The following is a 19250-nucleotide window of genomic DNA, read 5'->3' as shown; positions in this document are numbered from 1 at the left end:
CATGGATTTTAAAAGCCAAAAGTGAAGTGCTCTTGAGAGATGAGCAATGGCTTTGTTTGTGGATATCCTCCCACAGAAAAAGCTAACAAATCTTAATTAAAAAGGGGAAAGACAAACTGACAAATATACCTGGACTGATAAGTATGAGGCCAAAGTTACACTCAATTTAATGGAACTACAAGATACACAGCTCCTGGATAGTTAACTGTGCTGGGTCTGTGATAAATTCACGGTCTGCAAAGTAGAAATATGATGACAATTCTATTACAAAGTCTTTAAGAAGTATATATGTTATTATGCCTCTCAAAGCAATGCAGTGGATTATAAGATCTGTTTTATGTTCTATAACAGTGATTTGTTAACTGGTTAAAACTTACTAAGCAGTTATAGTCTCCTTCTTCTCCTACCCAAAGGATTTTTTTTTTTTTGTGGGAAACAAAAAACAACATTTAACTTCTTTTTCTCTAGATTTCAATCCCAGAATTTTGGCAACATTGCAGTAAAAAGAGTTGTTCTCACATAGGCTAATGTTAAGTATTTTACTGTCAAGGAAATGACCTAAAACATATATGTCCCTCCAAATTACATTTGAAGAGGTAAAACTGTGCCAAGCTGACTAAGAAGTCGCAAACAGCCATTGAATGCTACACATTTAATTTGAGCCTTACATCTGTTTTATTCTCATGAATTACCATTTACTTGGATTGAATAGCTCCTGATACAAACCAGAGTGTAGTAACCTCATGATTCTGCATTTAATGAAGCCAGTGGTAGATGTTATTTCAATGGGTACAGCATCAGCCTCTGTTTGTGAAATAGCAAATCTTTGTGCCTGAAAGAGCAAAACTGAGATGCGCAGCACATCTCAAGTACCAAATTTAAGATTGCTCTGAGCAGCTCTTGGAGGAGTGTGAAGGGCAAAGGCTATCCGAAGTCAGAGGCCTGCCTGCCCTTCTTGCTGTCATTCCACAAATGTTCTTCCACAGCGTATGGCTGACTTACACCATCTATACACTCCTGTCTTTGGCTTCCTTTGCTGGTTGTACTAATATAACCATTTGGGATCTGTGTGATAAATCACAGTGTTAATTAAGCAGGGTTAAGAAGACTCTACCTTCTTCTGTTGTACACCCGAACCAGTTTCACCAGAAAGCACGGGGTTGCACAGCAGCCCAAGCAGAGTCAAGTCAAGGCTCCTGCGCCCCTGCTCTCAACAAGCTGTTTCAGGAAGATGATCTAGTTGTTGATGGAAGTTGATCAAGTAGTGACCACTGCAGCTGCAGAGGCTGAGGAAGATGCTCTCTTAAGTTCTAAGGGTTTCTAAGCTAAGGAGCAGTGGTCTTGGAGACTGGGGGATGTGGAAAGGCTCTGGTAACAACAGGCGTGGAGGCATAGAAAGGAACTGGTTAGCATGCCGGTGTCCTGTGAAGAGCTGCTAGAGAGTGCTTGGATATCTGCAAGGCGAAGTTCAGAGCGTGGTGATATTTTGGTGGCCAGCTGATAGAGTTGGCAAACTCAGAGCAGTTTCCAGGTGTGTATTAGTTTTTAAAAAAGATTTAAGTGTTCTGGGAGATGTGCTTGTATCTGGGAATTGTATACTATCCCATAGTTGTGTTTGTAACATTAACAGCCTACGTGACTTCTTGCTTTGAGAATGAATCAATATAATTTATATTAATATCCTGATGGAGGGAAAATAAAGAGGAGAGATCAGGTTTTGACTGGTATCATCCTCTGTTTCAGTATCAGAGTTTTACAGGAACAAATGTGAACTATAAACAAAATAGTTACTTTCATAGTTTTGCCATATTTGATCTCCTATAGAGCCCGGGCGAAGTAGAAGAGGTTGTCTCCGCCAGACCCCAGGGTACTTGTTCTCAGGTGCTTGTGGAGACCCAGCTCCGTGTTGAGGCTGTGCAGCACCCCTGGTTCCACTGCAGCCAAGCGTGGGGTATTTGGGCTTGCGGGGTGGGGAGCCCCAGGCCCCCGTCCTCAACACGGGGAATCGAAGTCCGAACCCTGTGCTCTTCAGATCTGCCTCGGCTGTCACAGCAGACGGGCTGCCTCTTCCCCTCGGTGCGCGGAAGATGATGTTGAGGGACGGGCTTTCACGAGGCGCTGGGAACATACCAGTTTTTATGGCGAAGATAAGGGGGCTGGTTTTATTTTGCTTTGTTTCACCCCGGTGCCGAGCTTTATTCCCGCCGCTCTTCCAGCGAGATCGGCGCGGCCACGGCTCCCTCCTGCCTGAGTCGCGCCCGGCGGATTTGGGGCAAAGCATCCCCCGGAGGGCCCGGGGGCACCTGGCCGGCCCCAGCCCGGTGTGCGGCGGCCGGGCTCGGCTCCCCCTCGCCGCGGAGCCCCCCGGAGGGCTGGGCCTGCCCCCGGCTCGGCAGCAGCGCCGCAGCCCGGCTCCGAGGTCGGCGGCAGGGGGGCGGCAGCGGGGCTGGGGCCGGGGGGCTGTGGGGGCGCCCGGAGCCTGCAGGGGCTGTGGGGAACTTGTGTGGGGAGCCGGCGCCCGAGGCTCTCAGGTGATCGTGTGGGGAGCGGCTGTGCGTGAGTACATCCCCCTCCTCCTCCTCCTCCTCCTCCTCCTCCTCTTCATCCTCCTCCTCCTGGCGTATTCGCGCTTTGCAAACCCGCGAATGCCGGGCCTTGGGCTCAAGCAGCCTGTCTGATGCTTGGCTTTTTGGAGGGACTTGTGATAAATACTGATAAATACTTCGGGAGGGACTCTTCTCTGGGGAGCGCTTACCGAGCGCAGCGCCGTGGTGCTCCCTCGTGCAGGTGTCGGGGGAGCTGTGCCAGCCCTGGGAGGCATCGCCTCCACCGCACGTTGCGTGGAAGTGGAGGAACTTTTAACCCAGCTGTTTCACGTTGTGTGTCTTCTCCAAGCTTTGATTGCTTTTTTCCATCCTGCCATATCGATGTCTTTGTGCCACCAGTCCCAGGATTCGGGGAGTTACAGGAAAATCTTATATTGCTTTCAAGTAGGCTGCTATCCATTCAGCTTATGCCAAAAGCCTGAACACGTTGTTTCTTAGTCTCTCAAAATATTAGGCAAAGAATGCAAATCTGGAACTTACTTTCTAAAAATCCCATGATCTATAAAAAACAATTGATAGCTAAGGGCTGAACTGCATGGATTGAATACTCCTGAGGTTGGTAGGACGGCTGATTTAATTTATTCATTTTGTAGTGGCTTTGAGTATTTTGTTTTCAAACGTATTGCTGCTTGCGGCAGCTTAGAAAATTGTTTCTTTGAGTCTCTGAGCACTTGTTAGCAAAGTTGAGCTCTTATTAGTGAAGGTACGAGACATAGATTTGTTTGTCATTTCTGCAGCCCCTCAAATACTGGTTATAGCTGGACCTGAAACAAAAAATTTTTCTTAGATATGAAACAAATCTCAGCTGTGAATTTCCAACTTGCTTTTTGTGAACAGCAACTCTAAATTCAGTTCAGATGGCTTCCAATCAAAAGAAAGTTGAATATCAGGAAGCGTAGTTTTATTTTCTTACAGAAATAGATTACTGGTTTTGATATTTGTCTGCGGGTCAGCTTCACTTTTTCACTGGTAGTGAGGAAATGAAAGACTTTTAAAGAAGGGCACGGTGTAGCACTGTGCGATGCAGCCTTTGTGGGTCCTAGTGGCTTACAGAGGTATCCGTTGTCTTTGCATTGGAGCAAGTGTTTGCAGCCCAGTTAACAACCAGGAGGATTCAGATATGCACTTTACGCCAAGACTATTTAACAGTGATGCTGCTAAGTGTTTCTGAGCTAGTTTGATTACCGTATCCTGTGGAAATTATTGGCAAGTCCAATATTTTTGTTGACTAAGGTTGGTGTTACGGTGTTTGCATCCTGGGAACAAGGCAAGATCTGTAGGGCAAAGTAATATAGAAGAGTAATATATATTTTCAAATTATCTGCTAAAGTCCAGCAAAATGTGAGTGCTAGCAACTGTGCCTGCCCTAATTTTTGCTACAACTTGTCATACAGGAAAGGGGTAATGCTACTTTTTTTTTTTTTTTGCAGCAATTTGTTCTAAACTTTTTCTGCAGAGAAGCAAGATCTCTGTTGTTTAACAGTGAGAAATGAGGCAGTTGTGCAGAACTGCTTTGAGCATTTGGGCAGACTTTCCCGGAGCTCTAGAAAAGGTTTGTAGACCGGCAATCCTTTCCAAGTGTGTAGCCACTAGGCGGTGGGGTGCATGCCTTTGCGAGTAGGATGCACATGGCCTCAGGTTCAGGCTGCAGCAACGATGTCATGTGAGATATTTTCTCTGTTAGGGTGGGGAACTGCAAGTGATTCACTCTGGGAGAGAAACTAGTTTGTAAGACAGAGAGTGGAAAGAAACTTCTCCATAAAGGAGAATTACCTGAGGTGGCTAAAGACATCTGTTGACAGGACCAAACCCAATGTTAAGTTTTTCCCTGCTTTGTCTCACCATCCTCCTGTTCCCCAGAACTGAGGAAATACCTGGGAGGAGATATACCCAGATGGGATTAATTTTGCTGAAAACATATTGCAGGGTTTAATGTAGGTTTACTTTTAGCTTTCCTGCTACATTAAACCCTGCAATAACTGCAGCAGGTTCCCTTTAGCACCCTGTAGTGTCTCCCCATGGTACCAGGCCAGGAATCACTGAAGTCTCAAGAGCCTCTAAGCTCCAGAAACTGAGAAAAACCTTGAGACAGCTTTCCAAACATCCCACAAGACCTCAGGACTAACAAAAATGTCGTGAGACATAAGAACTGCTCCTTTGAGTCACACACAATTAGACTCCTTACTCCATACTTCAGAGCAAATGCCTCTAAGCCTGATGCCATGAAGGAGATCCGAGAGCTCTCTTAGAGCTGCCCCTGAGGAAGCTCATGGAAGGAGAGTTCTTTACACTGTTTTCCAGGGACTTGATGTGAGTTTTGTAGTGTCAAGGTACTACAGCCAATAAAAGTTTGAACAAAGCAAAGAGAGGAAGAAGGCAGGAAAGATATGTGATCTTCATACGTAGCTTTAAAACATGAAAAGGTGTCATTGGGAAAAAAAAAAATCAAAATATATCAAGAGAAGAATAAGAGACAGCTAAGAGAAACAGTTGAGGACAATGACAGGCACAGAAATGATGTAGTTAGATGAAAGAATTGTGCCTGTCCCATTAAGAATTTGCACAAGGTAAATGAGAGACAACAGAAAGCCTTAATTATTTAAGTAAAGAACTTTGAATATTGAAGAAAATTGAATATCTTAAGCCTTTGTTGTGAACAAAAGTCTTTTAAAGGGATGGTGGAATAAAGGTGTGAGAGCAGCTGTGACTCAGCTACCGATAAGGAAGGATATGTCCTCGCCACAGACAAATGTAAAAGTGTGCATGAAGAAAGCCTTTTCTAAGAAAACAGCTTTAGGCTCCAAAGAAATGAAGAAAAATCACAAGGATAAAGCAGATATTCTCTGGAGAAAACTTACTTAGCAGGGCAAGAAAGGATGGTTTTAAATAAAGGCTTTGTTGGGGTTGAACCAATGATTGTTTGTTATAAGTTTTCAAGGTTGATTTAGAGAGACATCATTATGGACTGTGGTCTTAGTACATTTTAACTGTCTGAAAACAGCATGCAGATTAATGTAGAGAACAAAAAAGGCTAGGGTAGGTGTTGCTAGCAGCCAGGCGATGGCAGCGCATGGGCGGTTCCTCACTTCTTGGGAGTAAACCCACATCTTTCCCTCTGTGGAAGAAGATGCAAAAAGTGATTGTGATACTGATACAAAGGAGGCAGATGTGACCCTAGACTGCGATGGGTATTTCTGATAAAATGCTGGTACTGAGCTAACCAGTGGAGGATGCATTCATAGCAGTAGAAATTTGGCTGGTAGGGGAGGAGGATGACAGGATATTTCCACACTCTTAACTAGGCGATTAATCCTTGGCGGAGACTGGGAGAGGAGAGACAGACAAAACAACCCTTCTGTCATTTCATTTGGAAATAATAAATGATGAAAACAAAACTGGCTCTGAAGCAGTGTGGATAGGTATCATAGTACTGAGAGGCTTGCTGGTAGACCCGAAGACAAATTGAACTTTGAGTGTAGAGTAAAGAGTAGATAATTATACAAGCACCTTGAGGAGCCCCAGCTAACGATCACAGCTCAGGAAATAAGTTTGGCAACTCTAATGGTCAGTTCTCTTTAACAGCTATTTAGTCTAGCAGCTATATTAAAAAACAAAAAACAAACAAACAAACAAAAAAAGGCAAAACAACAACTAGACAACATAAACAACATAGATAGATTTATTATTTCACTGTGCAATTCAATAATTCAATAATTTATTGGTACTATTTGTGATTCTGGTCTCCACATCCCCCAAACCATGTAACAGAAATGAAAAAGGTACAGCAAAGTTCAAAATTATAGAAAGAATTGACTACCAGAAGAAGAAACTTGCTCTTCCCCATTTCTCAGTACTTTGAATTTACCACTACTTTCTGTGGCCAAAATGCCAGAATTATGAAGCTTCTAGAGGCAACTATAATTTATGGACAGATTTGCTGGTTTTAGGCTGTGGACCTGCTTCATAATTAACTTGTGCTTTTTGCAAGTGTCTTCAAATGATGCCTTTTGCGAGTCTACAGAGATTGTACGAAATCCCTGTTGAGAATCGTTAGGTTTTCTTGTGGTGCTTCCCATCGCCTGTACTTCAGGAGCTTGCCAAGCCCTGGCAGAACAGGGGTATGTAGAGGCAGCTTGGCCTTAGCGTGTGCATAGTCGGTAAGTGGGGTGATTTGGGCGTTGGCATGGCCCTTTCATTTCATTTAGGTAAAGAGCAGAAGACACTGCTGACTGCAGAGTTGGGTCTCATCTCACCAGTAGTATTGGCATGGGGAAACTGCAGAGACATGACGAAAATGGAAGGGAAAAAGCAGCGAGTTAGACAGGGATAAAATAACAATAATAAAAAAAATGCCTCACTGTTCAGAGAAAACAGGCTTTGGTGGGGCTGTGGGCAAATGTTCCTGCTCTCAGAGATCTACACAGTGTTTATCTATCAGCAGTGTTAACTGCTGAGAGAGATGGCAATTTGATCAATTCATGAGGTATTAGCATTTATAACCCACTGTGTCTTTTAATGATCTCTTTTAAACATGTATGGGGGAAAAAAATGTTTTACTCAGAGTGGAAAATCCATAAAACTGCCTATTTCCAAAGCCACAAGTGACTGCAGAGAGATGCCAGTTTTTATAAATAGACTTAAATAAAACAAGCAAAACTTTAGAATTTGTGCCTGATTAAAGAGCAGTGCTAGTGTAACAAGGATTTTATACTGCATGAAGAGATTGAATAGATTTAGTGTGAAAATTTTAAAGTGAAAAGAACAATTGAATGAAAGTGGGTAACTAAAACTAAAAGTTTGCACCTGCAGAGATGGCAGCTCCAGCTCACTGATATATTCAGGAGTTCTGTGTATTCCTTTTGATGTTTCTTGGATGGATATTACCAAGAAGTCACAGCATGCCCAGCATTTTGACTTTGCTTTTGTTAGTGGTTCAGATCAGGAAGAGTATGACTACGTGCTTCAGAAACTTACCTGGTGTTTGTGAATTAATTGGTAAAAATGCATTCTTTTCTCCATGTTCAGTGATGGTTTTCAAAAACATCCTGAAAGAGTTTCCACTGTGCACTGAAGCTCTTCTGTCTGTGTGGTTGTGCATGCCCTCATGGAGAGGGACCTAGGAAAATTCATTTTGTTTCCCATGATGAAAAAAAATATTTCAAATTCCTTTATCAAAAGAGAGAAAAGGTGGGAATATATGACGAAATTTACATAAACATTTTTACCATTATTTTATTGAGGACAGGCTGACTTCATGGGGAAAACACATGGAAGCAGTGAAGTTACAGGTGGGTTATAGAAATGCAAATGATTGTTGGAAACTTTATTCTGTAACTTGTGGTGAGTCCACAGCTGACTGATATCATGTTTGTGTGTTTGTGCCCCCCGAAAGCTCCTTGTTGAGGTCAGGGCCCTGTATGTTGTTCTGGCTGCTTGAGGGGTCCAGACTTGAGGAAAGAGGCAGAATTCAAAGGTTTTTCCCCATGAGCTGCAGAAGTCATGGGCACAGCTTTGAGAAGTCTCACTGAAGGAAGGAGTCCAGAGTGCAGAATAATGTGGGGTTTGGGGTCTAGAGAAAATAGAGCCATTGTTGTTACTTTGTTGGTCACATCCGTGGGGATCTGACATCCATCTGCCGTTTTCTTCCTAAAAAAACACATTTCCTTTGACCTTCTTTGGCTTTATGGCAAAACCCCCTTTCAGAAGCATTTGGACCATTTCATTCCCTTTCTCCAAAACTCCTGCCGCTGCTGTGTTGCCCCACGCACGATGTCATCAGTGTATTATTACGGATGTTCAGGAGCTTCCAGCCCAGCAACAGCAGCTGGGGTGACATGGATTTTGCCTTCCTGTTTTTTCTTCAGAGGCATGCCCACACCACCATCGAACCAGACAGTGACACCGTTCAGCCTCATTGCTTTGGTAAACTCTGGGCTGCCAGGTCCGAACAAGCCCTGGGCTTGTCATTCCTGGTGACAGGCCCAGGTTTTGGAAAGAAACTGAAGAGAGAAACAAACTGCAGATCTCTCCCCAACAACAGCGTCCCTGCAAACATGTCTGAAAAGGCTCTGGAGAGACCAGAAGGCCGAATGTGTTGATGGCAGTGCCATTTCTTGGAGCTGAATGCACATTGGGATATGCTGGCCACATCCATGAGCAGCATTGCTACCCTTTTTGCAACTGCAAGTGCATCCATGCCATTTCTCAGCAGTCACCCACCAAGTGCTTCTAACACACCTGGATCACACCAGGAGTTGGTTTCCAGTGACCACCGTCTTTGCTAAAACCAGAGCCCCCCTGAGGAAACGTTTGGTGGAAGGCATTTCCAGTTTCTGCCAGAGAGATCAAAGCCCAGGGGCTGGTGGCTCTGCTTGTCCCAGGAGCTGAGCCTCAACCCACCTCCTATCCCCACCCTCATGGGGGTCTCTTGCAGCACCACTTTTGGGCCCTGTGGCCTGGAACACCCATCCCACCTCCCACCCCCCATTTCTGGCATCACACATAGGCTCTGCCCTGAACTCTCTGGAGTAAGAGCAAGACACTGTCTGTGTCAGAGTTACCATTTTTATTTATTTTTTAATGAAAACTAAATGTGCCCTGCTAAAGGCGCCGGGGGGGCGGCCTCTTGCAGGGGTGGGGAGAGTCCGGGCTGCTGTTGGACCTCCTCTTCGGGGGGCGCCGGGGCCCCCCACGCGAACTGTCCCTGCCCAGGCCAGGAGGAGAGGGCCCGTGGCTGCAGCCCTGCATTGCAACACCTTCTGCTGCCGCCTGTCCCAGCTCTCTGAAGGGCTCCTCCTGCTCTGTGGGGATGGGTGCAGTGGGTGGGTGGCCAGGACCCCCATGCAGGGCAGCACTGGAGGTGCTGGGGAGCTCCTCAATATTAGAATCCTCTGAGCTGCTGGAGGAGAGCACGATGGTGAGAGGAGTGTCCCGGGAGGAGGCAGCATGGCCGGGGGTGGCTTCAGCGCTGTCTTCTGGCTCCCAGGCTTCTTGGGAGTCCCCGAGGTCCACCTCAGGGCCATTCTGGTGCTGCCTTGCAGGAGGGGGTTCCAGGAGCCCCAGCTCCTCGAGGAACTCATCACTGCACATCTCTACGGTTCTATCAATGAGCTGGTTCACAAAGCTCTCTGCATGGCCCTGCAGGAATGGCTGCAGCTCCCGAACCAAGACCACCTCCTCCAGCCCGCAGCGGCACAGCCAAGTGATGACGTTGGCCTCTAGCACATCCTGGTCCCACCAGGCAGCCCCAAACAACTCCCTGGCTTGCTGGCGCAGCCAGGGCCTCAGAGGACCGAGGATATCGGGGTGTTCCCTGAAGAGGGCCGCCCATTCCTCAGGCAGGAGGCCGCTCACGGCAGTCTGGGGCACCGGCACTGCAGCCCACTGCTCATCCTGGTGGCTGTCCTCTTGGTTCGCTGCATGGCGGACAACTCGGACCTCCAGAAAGTCGTCTTCGGACCAGATGGAGTAGCGTATGGAGGTGATGTCCTGCCTGCAGAGGGGGCAGTTGGCGCTCCTCTTGGCCCAGCGCATGATGCAGCCCAAGCAGAACTGGTGCTGACAGGGGCTGACGACGCTGGGCTCCTTTGGGGTCCCCTGGCACACAGGGCAGGTGACGTCAGCCTCTGTGGCCATGGTGCTCTCTCGAAGCGGCGGGCTGGGGAGAGCTGTGGATGGGGAGCTGCTTCCCCTCACTGGTGCCGCTGTGACAGGTGCTGCGCGCTGCAAGAAGGAGAGAGGCCAGGGTCAGTGGCTGTGCCGGGGCAGGCAGCGGCAGTGCCCCGGCCCCTCAGCAGGAAACCCCCCAGGCCCAACCCCAGCCCCAGCCCCACAGCTGGGCTGTCCTGTGCCTCCCGCGGGCCGCCCCAGGGCACTTGTCCCTGCACAGCTCACCTGCACTGCTGTGAATGTGCTTCACAGGGCCCCGGCTGCCTGAGCCAGGCAGAGCCGGGGAAACACAGGCACTGGCTACGGGGACGGGCACCGAGAGCAGCTGCCGGCGGCCCCCCAGCACAGCTCCACCAAACCCTTGCTCGTCTCTCCAAGCCTCGCGCACACGCTCAGCTGGAGTCCAGGCACGAGCCAGGCTGGGACAGGCTCTGCCGGTGCCCCAATATGAGCAGCAAGAGCCGTGAGGTCACAGCCCATCACTGGGTGTCATCACAGTCCATCGCTGGGTGACGTCACATCCCATCGCTCTGTGTGACCCCCTCAAAAACAAAGTACATGTCTGAGAGCATTGCCCAGATGCTTTGTGAACTCCAGAAGGCTTGCTGCCCTCACCACTTCACTGGGAGACCTGTGTCAGTGGCCAAGCCCCCTGCCAGTGAAGAATCTTCCTCACCTCCAGCCAGACCCTCCCCTGTCCCAGCTCCATGCAATTCCCTCGAGTTTTGTCACTGTCCCCAGAGAACAGAGCTCAGCCCCAACCCCTCTGCTCCCCTCGTGAGGAAGCTGTAGGCCACCATGAGGCCTCTCTTCAGTCTCCTGCAGGCTGAACAAAAGCAGAGACCTCAGCCGCTCCTCATCCGTCTTGCCCTCCAGACCTGCCACCAGTTTGAAGCCCTCCTTTGTACACTCTCCAATAGTTTTACGTCCTTCTGTTATTGTGGTGCCCAAAACTGCACACAGGATTCGAGGTGAAGCTGAAAGAGTGCAGAGCAGAGCACAGCAATCCCTTCCCCTGACCATCTAGCGATGCCGTGCTGGAGGCACCCCAGGATGTGGTTGCTGCTCCTGGCTGCCAGGGCCCACAGCTGACTCACGTTCATCTCGCCATCGACCAAAAGCCCCAGATCCCTTTCTGCAGGGCTGCTCTCCAGCCTCTTTTCCCCGAGACTGTCCATACAGCCAGGGTTGTCCCTTGCCAAGTGTGGAATCTGGCACTTGCTCTTGCTAAGCCTCATATCGTTGGGGATTGCCCAGCTCTCTACTTTGTCAAGATCTCTTTGCAAGGCCTCTCTGCAAGGCCTCTCTACCCTCAATAAACTCAGCCGCTCCTCCCAATTTAGCATCATGCGTAAACTGACTCAGTATGCCCTCAAGTCCTACATGCAAGTCAGTTAGGACAACATTGAAGAGAACTGGTCCTAAAATGGAGGCCTGTGGAAGCCCCCTAGTGACTGGCTGCCAGCCTGATGCAACCCCATTTACGATAACCCTTGGAGCCTGACCCATCAGCCCCTTGTTCACCCATCGCATTATTCATTGCTCTAGCTATGTTCTTGCCAATTTGTCCAGAAGGAGACTGTGAGGAACAATACTGAGCTTTACTGAAATCCAAACAGATGCTAACAGCTGGCTTCCCTTGGCCAACTAGATGGGTGTCTCAATGTGCTATAGGGACTTTCTCCTTTTCCCCAGGAAGTAACAGTTTTGTACTGGGCAGGCCCTGCTCTGTTGTCTGAGTCCCTAGTGATGGCTAAACAGGTGGCCAATGCTAAACATATATTGCAATGTTGGAATGTCCCAGCACGCATGTGCCTTCAGTGTAGTCCTTAACAGTCCATTTTCCCAGGGGCCAGTGCATGAGAGGGGATGTGATAGACTCACTCAATGCCATCCTCTTTGGCCCAGCAATCTAGGAAGTTGGCCCAGGTATCATAGAATGGTTTGGGTTGGAAGGGACCATAAAGATCATCTAGTTCCAACCCCTCTGCCATGGGCAGGAACACCTCCCACTAGACCAGGTTGTCCGAAAACCCATCCTGCCTGGCCTTGAACACCTCCAGGGTTGGGCCATCCACAGCTTCTCTGGGCAACCTCTTCCAGTGCCTCACCACCCTCAGAGCAAAGAATTTCCCCCTTATACCTAACGGAAACCTACTCTGTTTTAGTTTAAAGCCATTTGGCCTTGTTTCTACCCCAAAAGTCCTTGACAAAGTGTCCCTCCACAGCTTTTTGTTGTTGTTTTGTTTTGTTTTGTTTTGTTTTTCCCAGCTCCCTTTAGGTATTGGAAGGCCTCTGTAAGGTCTCCCTGGAGCCTACTCTCTCCAGGCTGAACAATCCCAACACCCTCAGCCTTCCGTCATAGCTGAGGTGCTCCATCCCCTTGATAATCATTGTGGCTATGCTTTGGATTTGTTCTAACAGATCCATACCCTTCTTTTGCTGGAGGCCCTGGAGCTGAGCACAGGGCTCCAGGTGGGGTCTCACAAGAACAGAGCAGAGGGGGACAATCCCCTCCCTCGCCCTGCTGGCCACTCTGCTTTTAATGCAGCTCAGGTTATGGTTGGCTTTCTGGGCTGAAAGCACACATTGCTGGATCATGTCAAACTTCTCATCAACCACCACGTCCAGGTCCTTCTCAGGGCTACCCTCAACCCATTCTCCCCCCAGCCTTTATTTGGGCTTGGGATTGCCCCAGTGTGGGTGCAAGACCTTTCACGTGGCCTTGTTGAACTCCATGTGGTTTGCACAGGCCCACCTCTCAGTCCTGCTGTAGTGGGTTTACGTGGCAAGGTTTTGGTAGCAGGGGGCCATAGGGGTGGCTTCTGTGAGAAGGATTTAGAAGCTGCCCCATGTTTGGTAAGGGCCCCACTGCTGCCCAGAGCTGAGCCAATAAGTGATGGTGTTTTGCGCCTCTGTGAGAGCATATTTAAGACAGGGGAAAAAAAAATGCTGCGACACACAGCAGCTGGGAGAGTGAGAGGAGTGAGGAACAGCCTTGCAGGCGCCAAGGTCAGTGAAGAAGGAGGGAGAGAGGTGCTCCAGGCGCCGGAGCAGAAGTCCCCTGCGGCCTGTGGTGAGGACCATGGTGAAGCAGGTTGTCCCCCTGCAGCCCATGGAGTACCACGGTGGAGCAGGGTTCCACGCTGCAGCCCGTGGAGGAGACCACAGTGGAGCAGGTGGACCTGCACCGATGGAGACTGCGGCCTGTGGAAGACCCCTGCCAGAGAAGATTCCGGGCCGGGCCTGTAGCCCGTGGAGAGGAGCCCACGCAGGAGCAGGTGACCTGGCAGGAGCCGCTGCCTGTGGGGGATCCAGGTTGGAGCAGTTTGCTCCTGAGGGATGGACCCCGTGGTACGGACCCATATCTGGAGCAGCTCTTGAAGAGCTGCTGCCTGTGGGCAGCCCACGTCGGATCAGTTCACCAAGGACTGCGTCCTGTGGGAGGGACCCCACAGCACAGGGGACGATAGTGATCGAGAAGGAGCAGCGGAGAAGAAGCGCTATAGACTGACCATAACCCCCATTCCCCATTCCCCTGCGCTGCTCGGGGGGAGGAGGTGGAAGAGGGTGGTTGGGGGGGAAGGTGCTTTTGGTTTCTTTCCTTTGTTTGTCGCTTCTCTAGCTTGTTAGAGAATGCATCTCCCTATGCTGAGTCTGCTTTACCCGTCACAATAATTACTGTGCGATCTCCCTGTCCTTATCTCAACATTTTTCACATATTTTCTCCCTGTTCCTCTTTGAGGAGGGGGAGTGAGAGAGCGATTGTGGTGGAGCTCGGCCGCCCACCCAAGTAAAACCACCACACCTGCCCAGGTCCCTCTGGATGGCATCCCTTTCCTCCAGAGTGTTGAGACAAGGATATCATGGAGAAGAGACTCAAATGCCTTGCACAAGTCCAGGGAGATGATGTCAGTTGCTACTTCCCTATATACCAGTGCTGTACCCCAGTGGTAGAAGGCCCCCAGATTTGTCAGGCACAATCTGCCCTTAGCAAAGCCATTTTGGCTGTCACCAATCACCTCCTTCTTATCCATGTGCCTTAGCAGAGTTTCCAGGAGGATCTGCTCCATGACCTTGCCAGACACAGAAGTGAGACCGAGTGGCCTGTAGACCAGGGGAATGCATGAGGTTGTTTCAGAAATGAGTCCCATTATCTGATTCCATTCTTTTGGGTGTGCCATGTCACTGTAAGACTTGCTTTTCAAGGCCCTGTTTGAACCAGAGCTCCTCTTCCCATTGAAGCCGCTATCACTTTCCCGTGTTTCACTTTGGTCAAGCTGGCACTTTCTGACTAGAAGAAAAACAAAAAGAATACCTATTTTCCCCTGAAGCCAATCCTTTCCCAGACAGCCTTGCTGATAGATTCTTAGGGTGTGCAAATGTCTGATCACCTCCCCATCTGGACACTTCATTGAATAGGGACAGTTCAATTTCTTGTAACAAGGGGTGAAACTTATGTGATAGCAGGTTACTTCAGAAGTGAATCCCTTTTTATAGTGACCACACAAAACTAGTGCTGTGAAGCAGCAGTGATTTTTTTTTTTTTTTTTTTTTTAAGACTGTACATGCTGTAAGTCTACCTTTCCCTATGCTTCAATGAAAGAAGAACTGAACAACTCCCTTAGTTTCCTCTGGTTTTGAAATTTCAATTTTTTTTTTTTCAAGGGCATTTTTGGTGGGACATAAACAACTTTTTCATGACCGTGTTAAATATGATCCTGTTAACAATAAGATTTATTTATTTATTTATTTCTCAAAAGGTCTTTCAAGTATACCATTTTAATTGTTTTGGGAAGGGGAATTAAAGAAAAAAATATTTGAAACTGAATCTCTATTTCTTTTTTCCCCAGATCTTTAATTTTGTTTAATGACCATTCTTTCTTTAACAAGAAAGATAAAAACCAGCAATACCTAACCCTTGCTAAGTTTATTAGTCAAGCCCGGAAAGAGCCTGATAAATATTTTAAGGTTTTTATTATTATTATTTGTACAAAACATATTGCAAAACATTTTTGATAACATAATATATTTTTTCCTCTACTTCCTCATGACTTTGTAGAATTTGCCTAGGTAGTGGTGTTAGGTTGTTGCAATTACAGGGGAATAGACTTGCTGAAACACAGTACTTATAAACTTAGTGCTCATAGATAGGACTGCAATGTGCTTTAGGGTAGTACTGTAAGATCAGATAAAAGTCGAAATAGTCTTGGCTGCCTAAGATATGCATTAAGTTTCTTTGTCAGACTATGTAAATACCAAAAACAAATTTTTGGGAACTTGGCATATTATCTCAAATAATACTGGAAAGCAATTTTTTACCATCCAGTTTTAGTGGTACTTTTTTCCAAGTATAGGCATGTTGATTCTCGTTCCCACAACAGAGTGCCTAATGCTTATCTGCAACTAATGAGCTAGAGTCATTTTTATGGGCCTAATTTTATAAGTTGTAGATATCCCCAAACAAAACAAATCTGAGCTAAACATTCTACTTTGTGAGGTGAACCAATGATGTACCTAAGATACAAAGAAAACAGACAGGGGCTAGTGACCCAATAAACACACAATTCACCTCTATTTTTCTCATCAGCTGGTGTACTTAATTCTGAAGAAGAATTTGTAAGAAAAAAAAAAGTATATATTTCCTGGAAGATCTCAAAACCAGATTTTTTTTTTTTTTAATTTCTTTATTTTTTTTGGTGGAACTGTACTATTTTTATATAATTGGAGAATTTATTTAGGCATGGCATTTCACAGAGATGGAGGAAAATTTAGGAACTCTCTCATCCTCCTCCTTACTAGCACAGTCTTTGGTTTCTCGTTTGAAAAATTTGCCTGGATGGATAAAACTCAAGTTCATGTAAGTGGGCCTTTACCTAATATCAGTGAGGAACTTGCTTAGTCTTCTCTGGAAGATTTTTTTAGTACGGAGCAAAATAAACCTCAGGTTCTGCAAACAAGCAGCCATAATTCAACAACTAAGTATCACCCAACCTGTCAGACATTTGCAGCCAAAAATAGGATTCAAAAGTTTCTTTTGGCAGGTGAAGATAGTAGGTTTTACATTCTTCTTGCCATGTAATTGTGCTGGGAGAGCATGTTAAGTCTGTTTGCAGCTTTTTCACAGGCCAGATCTTTCTCCTAGTACTGGACTCCTTACGCGTTTGCATACAGAATATGAGCAAGGAAAGGGATTTTACTCTTCTTTCTGGGAGAAGTTTTGCTGTCAGTTGCCTGCTACTGCTAAACAATTCACTGAACTGCAGAGTGGATGAGGTGGGAAGAAACCTCTGGGGATCATCTGGTCCAACATCCCCTGCAGCAGCAGGTTGCCAGGGGCTTTGCCTAGTCAGGTTTTGAATGTCTCCAAGGATGGAGACTTCATAAGCTCTCTGGGTAACCAGTTCCAGTGTTTGAACACCTTTAGTGTAAAAATGATTATTATTTTTTAATGTTTATATAAGATTTCTTGCATTTCAGTTGTTGTGTATTGTCTGGGCACTGCTGATAAAAGTCTGGCTCCCTCCTGTTTACTCTCCCTGCCTGGGTGTTAATCCACTTTGATAAGATCCCCCTGTGCCCTCCCTTCTCCAGGTTGAACATTTCTATGTCCCTCAGCCTCTCCGCATATAACAGATGCTCCAATTCCTTGATCATCTTCCTGGTCTTTCACTGGCCCAGCTCCAGTATGTCCATGTCTCTCTTGTACTGGTAGGGGTGGGCAGAACTGGGCCCAGTGCTCCAGGTATGGCCTCACCAGTGCTGATCAGTGGGGAAGGGAGTACACCTTCCCCGCCAGAGAATTCAAGGTGCTAAGAAAATGTGAGATGTTAAGAAGGGGTATGGGAAATTAGTGGTGCTGGTGAGGAGAATGGACGGTGAATTTCATGCAAAAAGCTTTTCTCTCTTTTCTCCAGGTGCTTCTCTGGCTCACAGATACTTCTGGCTTGCATAAGAAACGTTGTTGCCAGAACTGACTTGAAGCAATAGGCTCGTTTTAATTAAACTCAAAACTTTTTTTTTTTTTTAATAGAAAAAAATAATCAGTTAAAAGGTAACGTTCTGACCAGCTACTATGCAAACAGTCATACTGAATACAATGTGGCTGAAGGTTTCTGTGTTAGAATGTAATTAAGCTTATAAGAGAGCATTACATTGCTGGAACTGTAATCCCTCTGGGTTATCTGACGGGGCAAGTATGACAGTAGAAGGTAATTGGCCAACCTTTAATATGTATCTTCCCCAAATGAAAGGTTTTGCTGTTCACAGGGGAATACTGGAATGGACTGAGGGAGCATCAACACATGTCGTGCTGTGGTTATATTCTATCTGTGTCATTGGATAACAACAAAATGAAGACTGAAAGTATTTCTGTTTGATTATAGCTGAATGATGCTGGCAGTTCCTCTGTAATCTGAAGCTGAGTCAGCTTTTGCCTATTAGATTTGAATATATGAATACAGTAAATAAGTGTTAGGGCTATCAGGAAGGTTTCTTGTTGACAGCGATCAGGATTCATGCATGACATAGATGTTTTTTGTCATACTCCAAACCTCAATAGCAAATTCTTGCTGATATCCAAGTCTTTTTTTTTTTGTCTAAAATATGATATTTTTGTTCAAAAATCCAACCTTCTTCTAGATATAAAACCTTTAGATAACTGCTTGAGATTTGCCAGTCTACTATATGTCATGACACAGACGGTCATATAATAAAATCACTTTGTGCTGTTTTCCATCAGCTAAATGGAAGGGGAGGTCCTATCCTTGCTGATGTCAGTGTAACACTCACTGCAGCAGGACTGAGATTTTTCCCTACATTCCCCTGGCCTGGCAAGTTTGCCTGTAAACAAGGGGCTTTTATGGTAAAGCTGAGACAGTGCAGAGGTTTCACATTTATCCTAACATTACCTGCTTTTAACTACGAGTCTGACTCTGGTAAAAGTAGACAGAAGATCACAGAAAAGTTACTAAGTTTTGTCAAGTGCTGCATGCAGTCAGTAATAGCTGTAGTAGAGTCTATGTTTCCAAAAGGTAACGGATATGTAACTTGGCTTAAACTGATACCATTCATTTGCACATCTTTACTATAAGAGGAGTTCATAAGCAGTCATTTTACATGTGTAACGGTGTAATCCACCTTTCATTTTTCATTGTAGCTTTGTGACTCCAAGATTTGCATTATGTCAGATCAGAGAGAATAATGAGTGAGGAAACTGGTTACACTGGTTGTACACCTGCTACCATCCTCTAAATGAAAATAAGTTAAAGTACTTTTTACTTCCTTAACATAACCTTCTGCCTAAGCCACAGCAGCAACATCAAAAGAGATGTTAGACTTGCTGGACCAGCTGTAATGTGACAGATTTTCTGAGATTTTGAAAGAGTAGAGTTGTTAAGCAAAGATACACATAAAATGGGAAAGAATTGATAGTGGATAAAAGAGTGAAGTTAAGTAAAACCTCATGAATCTATCCTAAGTGTAAATGTGAAACAGAGATGGAATAAATCAATAGCGATTGAAGAAAAAAAAAAGTCTAAATATACTTAAAAGTAGTAACAATAAAAGTCGTATAAAAGATCCCCTAGTTCCAACTCCACTGCCACCTCCCACCAGACCAGGTTGCCCAAAGCCCCATCCAGCCTGGCCTTGAGCACCTCCAGGAATGGGGCATCCACAGCTTCTCTGGGCAGCCTGTGCCAGTGCCTCACCACCATCTGAATGAAAAATTTCTTCCATGTGTCTAATCTAAATCTACCTTCCTTTAGTTTAAAGACATCACCCCTTTTTCTGGCACTACACTCCCTGACAAAGAGTCCCTCCCCAGCTTTCCTATAGGCCCCTTCTCTTCTTCAGGCCGTACAATCTCAACTCTCTCAACCTGTCTTTGTAGGAGAGGTGTTCCAGCCCTTTGATCATCTTAATGGCCCTCCTCTGGACTCATTCTAATACTGCCATGTCCTTCTTGTGCTGGGG

General features: G+C 46.4%; 1 protein-coding gene across 6 annotated transcripts in view; it reads left to right on the top strand.

The window, feature by feature from the left end:
- LOC308189629 (opsin-5-like) overlaps positions 1-19250 on the top strand; it is a 67352-nt gene that overhangs the window by 7578 nt on the left and 40524 nt on the right. The window contains exon 1 of one of the 6 annotated variants that reach the window (XM_080579832.1): positions 1241-2419. The exons of 1 other annotated variant lie outside the window; for it this stretch is intronic. The gene's annotated coding sequence lies outside the window, so the exon portion shown is untranslated. Of the gene's footprint in view, positions 1-1240; positions 2420-2492; positions 2557-12776; positions 13556-19250 lie in introns of those variants that run through there. 4 more of the 6 variants (XM_080579835.1, XM_080579830.1, XM_080579836.1 and 1 more) reach the window with 4 other exon arrangements.

Source organism: Anser brachyrhynchus (assembly GCF_964034855.1).
Source record: "Anser brachyrhynchus genome assembly, chromosome: 2".
In the NCBI taxonomy this organism is placed as follows: Eukaryota; Metazoa; Chordata; class Aves; order Anseriformes; family Anatidae; genus Anser; species Anser brachyrhynchus.
This window is presented reverse-complemented; position numbering and strand designations above follow the sequence as displayed.